Below are 8,073 nucleotides of genomic sequence, written 5' to 3'. Positions count from 1 at the left end.
ATGAAGCAGGCTACACCCCTGAGGAAACTCCCTTTCAACTGATTGACTGCTCATAGCACCTTTCATCATGGAGGGGATTACACTATATGAGATATCATCATGGGGGATGACTACATCATAACTGCTTAAACCACTTAGAATCATGGTCCAGCCAAGTTGACATACAACCTTAACCATCACAAACTCAAACCAAACCACTGCCATCAAGTCAATTCTGACTAGTGACCCCCATTGGGTTTTGAAGGCTATAAATCTTTACGAAAGTAGATTGCCCCATCTTCCCACGGTGGAGTGGCTGGTGGGTTTGAACCGCCAACCTTCTGGTTAGCAGCCAATTGCTTTAGGCACTACACAACCAGAGCTCCTTTAACTACCACAATAACCCTCTAATTTTACAACTGAAAACCCACTTGTGACATTTATAATGCTAATGATCAAAGCCTCTAACGGCAATTGCAAAAGAAGGTAAGAGAAGCTGCCCTAGCAGAGGTCTCTGGAGTGGGCCTTTCTGATGACCTGCTGAGTAATTAGCTGGTGATATCTAAGTTCTGGATGAAGGCAACTGTTTGCCTGCAGAATGGTTGTTTAAGTCAATACATATATTCATATACTTTACATCCCACTGTCTACGGTGAAGTATTTTAAAGTAAATTCTAGACAGCATAACAGACAGAAAGCTGATATGAGAAACAGCAAAGAGAATGAATGACAATGTCAAGACCCTATATGCTTGACAGAGTCTGACATGATAAAACTCAACAAGGACAGTCCTGTACTCAGAGGTGACACTGTGGAAAAAAAACTTTGGCTCTTACTCCAAGCTTTCTCCCTATCTCTGTGTCCTTAAGCAAGTCACCAGACCTTGACAGGCCTTAGTTTCCTCATCTTAAAATGACCTCATGATGCATAAGCAACTTTCTAGCTTTTTGTTGTTGTTATGTGCCCTTGAGTTCTCTAAAGCCATGATGCTGCTGAGTCAGCACTGAGATTTGGCTGCCCCAAAAGTCATAGCAATGTAAGGAAATACCATAAGATTTTTTTCTTTTTCACATTGTATGTGTATGTTTTAGGAGCTCTGGTAGCACAATGGTTAAGCTCTTGACAGCTAACCAAAAGGTCAATGGTTCAAACCCACAAGCCGCTCCACAGGAGAAAGATGTGGCAGTCTGTTTCTGTAAAGATCACAGCCTTGGAAACTCTATGGGGCAGTTCTATTCTGTCCTAAAGGGTCATAATGAGTCTGAATAACCTAGACAACAATGGGTGGGTATGTGATTTAATAGCTTTATTGAGATTTAACTGACATACAGTAAACTGGATTTAAATTGTTCAATTTGACAAGTTTTGGCATATGTGTATGTTTTATATATTTAAAAAAAAATGTTTAAATTATTGTGTTTTAAAGAATTTAACTTTACCCAAAGAATGTGGTTTTGTCCATGTTTCCCGAGAGACAACCTCTAAAAACTTTAGAATTTCCTAATGATGGAAAAGTCTTTGATGACAGTTCCAGACCACAACCCAAAGTTTATGCTAATGAGCCGGCTCTTTTGGGTAGGGGCTGGCCAGGCCAGAAAGACCACTGAGTAATGTCAGCTGATTGAAACTGTATTGAGGAGAGCATGATTCCAATCATGCCTTCTTAATAAGACCCCAATAAAGGCTCTGAACACAGAAGCTCCATGGGCTTCCTGGTTGGTGAAAGACATTTATGCACATGGGAGGGTAGTACATCCCTTTTTGGGACATGGAAGATCTGTGTTCAGAGCCTTTATTGGAAGTAGATTGCCCCATCTTCCTTCCGAGGAGTGGCTGGTGGGTTTGAACCGCCAGCCTTCTGGTTAGCAGTCAGATGCCTTAGGCACTATGCTACTAGAGCTTCCCACCTCATTTATCTCTTCTATTATATCCTTTTTATTATAATAAAACTGCAATTAAAAGTATAATGCTTTCCTGGGTTCTACGAATCATTCTAGCTAATTATTAAACCCAAAGAGATAGGGAGAGCTAGCAGGTCAAACTGAGAGGTTCTAAGATTTCAGCTGGTATACTGAAGAGATAGTAGGAAACCTCTGAATTTGTAGCCAGGAAGTCAGGAGTAAGGGGAACTCTGGGGACTCTCAAGCTTGCAGCTGGTGTCTAAGGCCTTCGGCAGACCTGGCAGTCAAGAGACTGTGTCCTTTTAACACGTGAGCTCTGACCTAGCTCCAGTGGTTAGGGTCTGAGGAGGAAATGCTCCATGTACAGCTAGTGTCAGAACAGAGGGGAACACACTGTAACAGGTTGATACTGGATTTGATTGATTCTCACAGTTTTGTGGCAGAGAAGTGGGAAAAGGTTTAATTTTTTACATAAGTACAAAAGAGACTCTTTCTCACTATGTAACAAGAAATGTATAAAGAAAGGGTTAACAGTTTCCCACCACACAGCCTCCACTCAACCACCAAAAAAAAAAAAAAAAAAAATTCACTGCCATCAGTAGTTTCTGACTCATTGTGACCCCGATGGGTTTCCGAGGCTGTAAATCTTTACAGAATAGATCACTCTGTCTTCCTTCCGTGGAGCGCCTGGTGGGTTTAAACCTTTGACCTTCCAGTTAGCAGTCAAGTACCTTATCCACCACCCCACCCCACTCAACACCCATGCAGATAACCACAGTTCATGGTGCTGCTAACTGCGAGGTCAGTGGGGCAGTCTGCTTCCATAAAGACTATAGCCTTAGAAACCCTATGTGACATTTCTACCTCATAGGGATGCTATGAGTTGGAATCGACTCCATGGCAATAGGTTTGTTTGGGTTTTATGATGCATAAATTTCACAGGAGCACTAACTAAGCATGCAAATCCTTTGCCCCACTCTTAAAGATTCTGATTCAGCAGGTCAGGGGTGGGGAATATTAACGAGCACCTAGATGATTCTGATGCAAGCAGTCTGTAGACCACTTCTCAAGAAATTCTGCTCTTAACTCTGCCCTACTGAGGAAGGAATGACAGCAGTAGGATTGGAGGAAAAAGACACATGGAAGGAGTGTGCTGCATGCCTTCAAACAATGGAGAGGTTTTGCCTGAGAGAGCACGCCTATTTGCTTATGATGTCCTGTAGAGCTCCTAAAGTTTGGAATTACAAGGTCAAAATAGAAAAAAAATCTCTAACAGAACTACTGTGAAACAAAATTAGGCCACAAAGCCAACAAGGAAAGTAACTTGCCCAAAGTCATGGTGTTTGCAGAAAGCAATTATCTGAGTTGAGAAATGGCTGGTTGGGGGTAAGGTGGAGAGAGGGCAAGACATCCAAGACACACACACTTGCTCACCTGGATGGAAATGCCCCATTATACATGCATGGAAGGAATGTAACCCACCAGACAGGTAGTATCTTAACCCAAATTAAATAGCAGCTATTTGCTCTAAGACATATTTCCTTGGCTCTATTTACAAAGTCCAAAAAAGTAGAGAAAGGAGACAACATGGGACTTTTTGTGAGCAGTTCTTTTTATAGATAAATGGGCCTGCTCATTGCCCTGTCCTGACAGTTTTGGAGGCAAAAATTTAAAGTTCTGAAGCTTGTCAATAAACAATAGGTTTAAATAGTTAAGCTTGACAAATGCCATTATGCTTCAGTTCTAACACCCAAAGACACCCCCACACACACACCATTAGCTAAATAAAAAGCCTTTGATTTGCTCTAGAGCAGAATCAACCAAGGCCCTGTTTACCACAGCAATCGCTGATCCAAGGAGGATGTAAGCCAACTGCAGCAACTCCTCTACCCTGGCAGAAACTCAGCTGACCCGCCATTGCTGGGCAAGACTGTGTGCTGCTCACATCTTAGTTTATATCCTTCTCTTTCCTTTCAAAACAAACTTTAGAGGTACTGGCTCCATTTGAAAGTGACAGTGAGGCCCAATCAACACTCCTTATTAGAATGTCCGCTAGTTTCCACTTAAAGCAATTCACCTGGGGTCAAATGTTGAGCATTAATGTGTTATTGCAGCCTGTTTAGGTTGCTATCACTAAGGTATGTGCTGTGGTTTGTAAGTCATAATAGTGCTGACTTTATATTTACCTAGTTATAATTTTATTTTATCTGATTTTCTTTCACTGAGCATTTACTAGGTGCCTGGCACTGGGCTTTTCCGACATTCGTATTTAACTCTCACAATAACCTGAAGGACAAAGCAGACAGTCTTAGCTCCATTTTATAAATAAAAACTGGACCTTGGAGAGGTTAAATGGCTAAGATCACCCAGCTAGCACGGGAGGTGTCAGGACATCACCTGGACTCACAGCAGGTACTTCTTCACCAGCTACCTTCCCCTAAAGGAACAAATAAACTATTCTAACCTGACCAGCAAGAGCTCTAGTAGCATAGTACCTAAGGCACTTGACTGCTGACTAGAAGGCTGGAGGTTCAAACCCACCAGCCACTCCTCAGAAGGAAGGTTGGACAATCTATTTCCAAGGTGATACTGCCATGGAAACCCAAGGAGGGATTGCTTGCTATGAGTCGGCACATAACAACAACAACAAACCTGACCAGCCAGAGTGCCAGTATTTAGCCATCCATTACAGCTGGAATTCTTCACTACAATCTGAAATTGCACAAAGTTATGTGTGAACTACTCTTAGGGAATGGGCCCTGGTTTTTAAGGGGTCAGTAACCCCAAGATTAGGAACCAATGCTCAGCAGCCAGGCTGTCAGCTTCTCCACTGCCTTCTGTTACTGGGCTCACAGTGCAGAAGTACTATAGGAAAAGCCTGCTGTTCTGGCTTTTCAAGTCCCAGTTTGTCACTAATTTTCTGAGGACCCTTAGTCAAGTTACCTCACCTTATGGACTGCAGATTTCTGTCCTCTTTCCCCCTGGTCTTGGCCATCTATCTATTCATTATTACGTTTTCCTTGGCAAGGACTCTTTCCCATTGTTTGTAATTTTCCATTGTTTTGATGTATGTATTCTTGTTAAAAGGTGCCCCAAATCCTATATGGAAGCAGGCAAAAATAAACAAACTAATACAGAGACTAATCATTTTTTTTTTCTAGGTCAGCTAATCTCCCCGGGTCCCAGTTTCCCACCTGTAAAACGACTAGGTTGCGTCACATGGATCAGGTTGTTTGTGTTCCCATAAGGCTCAAAACACAAGGCCACCAAACAGCCCGGGATCCGGGAGTCTTCGCTTCCGCGCTGGCCGCATCGTGCCTTACTCTCCCCTATCTCCCAGTTCTCATTCGACCAGCAGCTGTTCCTGCACCCCTCCTTGTCCCGTCCTGCTTAAGCGGGGCCCCAATCTGCCAGATTGACTCACTGCGTGCGCAAGATGCCGGCGCTCAAGCGCCGAGATCCGACGCCCGGGTGACACCGCAGCCAGGGCAGGAGGGGCGCCCGGCCCCCGGCTCCTCCGACCCGCGCTAGGCCGGGGACCTTTGCACGACTCAACGGCGGTGCCCACCAAGGGCGAAGAAACGGCTCTGCCCACACCGCTGCGTGCTTGCGCCAGGAGGGGGCGACCGGCTTCCTGCTGTTAATTGTCTTTCCAGATCCAGGTTGTTTGCCACTGTCAGCTCCCGGAGTCAATCCCGGTTGGAGTGGATAGGCTGCTGCAGCAAGAGCGGTGCCCAGACCCGCGGGTCAGGCGGAAGCTTTGCAGGCAGGTTATAGTGCCACGCCCCGGGACCCACCCACGCTCGCTTTCGGATTATGAGGCCTTTTCTTCGCCTGGGCTCAACACAGTAAAAGCAAGGGCCACCATTTAGTCCACCCAGCGGGAATGTTGACCCCTGTATCACTGGAAATCTGTGCTTCTGACTGAATCACCGAACTTTAGGGCTAGGCTTTGATTTGATTATGTCACCAACCCCAAACCCCCAGATTCTTGTCCTAGCTCTCCCATGGGCTACCTACACAATCTTACACAAATCTGCAGGTGTCCCTACCCCCCACTCTTATTTTCTATGACTTGAAAGTGTTCATCCATTCTTTTTCTTAGCTCTGAGACACTGTTCTCGGACTGAGGATTCAGCAGTCAACGCTCCAAATTCCCATATACTCTCTTTGGGCTTACGGTCCTAGATATTAAACACATAATTAATTGTGTGATAATTGTTATGAGAAGTTTCATATCAGGGCAACCAAAGTTTCTTTGTAGGGTCAGGAATAGACTAGATTAACCCTAAATCTCCCCCACCTCCTTCCCATGTATTCCTATTCTTACTGTTATTGTAGGGTGCAATTGAGTCAATTTTTGACTCATAGTGATGTGACAGGGTAGAACTGCTCCATCGGGTTTTCTGGGCTGGAATTCTTATGGGAACAGATCACCAGGTCTTTCTCCCACAGAGCTGAGGGAAGATCCCAAAAGGCATCTTTCTGTTAGCATCTGTTCTGGTTACCCAGTGCTGCATTTACAAAAATATACCAAAATGGGATGGCCTTAACAAACAGGAGTTTATTCTTAAACTTTGGAGGTTTTAAGTCCAAGTTCAAAATGTCAAGCTTTAGGGGCTGGGTGAAAGCCCCTTAGCCTTGGGCTTCAGCTTTGCTTCCAGCTCTCGGCCCACTGAAGCTAGAGGCTTTTCTTCACTCAGACAGTTGCTGGCTGCTGAGGCTGCCAAGCACAAGATTGATAAGTAACAAGGCACAGTCCCGATATTACCAAATCATATAACAGGCCATTAATTCAAGTCCACTTTAAGTCCCGAGGTTGGCAGAGTTTTGCAGGCTACTGAACAATGACACAGCTACATGCAGGGTCCGTTCTGCTGTGCATGGGGTCCCTATGAGTCGGAAACGACTGGACGGCACTTAACAACAACAACATGCAGGGTTCAAGGTGCCATAAGCTAAGGACCATTCCCAAAGCTGCTGCTTATATACAAAAAGCAGACCACATACCCAAAAGCAGCTACTCAGCTATTCACAGTAGATTCCAACCATGGAGTTGATTACCAGTCTCATCATACGGAATACTACATCCAGCTGCCCAGCCATTCAACCAGGCCTAGCCAAGTTGACACACAAACATAACCACCACAGCATCCAAGGGGTTAACCATTGCACCACCAGGCCTCCTTATACTCATTATTGGGACTTACTGTTTATTATGAGGAGCTCTGTGATGCAGTGATTAAAGCATTTGGCTGCCAACAAAACAATTGGCAGTTTGAACCCATCAGCCACTCCACAGGAGAAAGATGAGACAGTCTGCTTCTATAAAGATTTACACCCTTGGAAACCCTATGGAGCAGTTCTACTCTGCCCTATAGAGTCACTGAATCAAAATCAACTCAATGGCAATGGGTTTGGTTTGGCTTTTATTTATTATCAGTAGCAGTATTAATGGAGTCCCTGAATTGTGCAAATAGTTAACATACTTGGCTGTCTATCCAAAAGTTTGGAGGTTTAACTCCAAACCCAGAGAGGCGCCTCTGAAGAAAAGCCTCACAATCTACTTGTAAAAAATCTACAGTTTATAAACCCTATTGAGCACAGTTCTACTCTGACAAACATGGTCACCATGCATCAGAATTAACTCTACGGCAACTAACAACAACAGTAGCAGATAGTAGTTCTGGTAAGATGGCAGAATAGGCAGAAAGACTGCACAGACCCTCTTCAACAAAGAAAAGGGGAACCAATTAACACAGATACAGAAGATAATCCTGGACCCCTGAGCTCTGAAGGGAAGGATATGGAAGTTGACTAAGCACCAACGAGTAGAAGAATTCGCATGAAAACACCAAAAAAGGAGACATATGGAGTTGCAGTCTGGCTGCAATCCTGATGGCACAGACAGGTTGGATATTGCCAAGTGGTGATAGGACCTAAGAATTAACCTAAAAATCAGCCCTGCTAGCCAGGGACTGAACAGAGGATAAGCAGAGAAGAAGAAGGTGGGCTAAGTTGTGGACTTTTGCCTGTCCAGAGGGCAGAGCCATTTTGAATGTTTACAAGTGGCTTGACCATTTTGGATATTTAAAGTGACAGCATTCTCCCAGGTTCCAGGGACATAAGTAAGACCAGGCTCTGCTTGCTGGGAACCACAAAGACATCCTGAACGCATGGACTACTAGAAAGC

The sequence above is a fragment of the Orycteropus afer genome, unplaced genomic scaffold (assembly GCF_000298275.1).
Source record: "Orycteropus afer afer isolate SDZICR_OR568_19922 unplaced genomic scaffold, OryAfe1.0 scaffold00110, whole genome shotgun sequence".
Lineage (NCBI taxonomy): Eukaryota > Metazoa > Chordata > Mammalia > Tubulidentata > Orycteropodidae > Orycteropus > Orycteropus afer.
The sequence above is the reverse complement of the archived record's forward strand: the minus strand, read 5'-3'. Positions refer to the sequence as shown.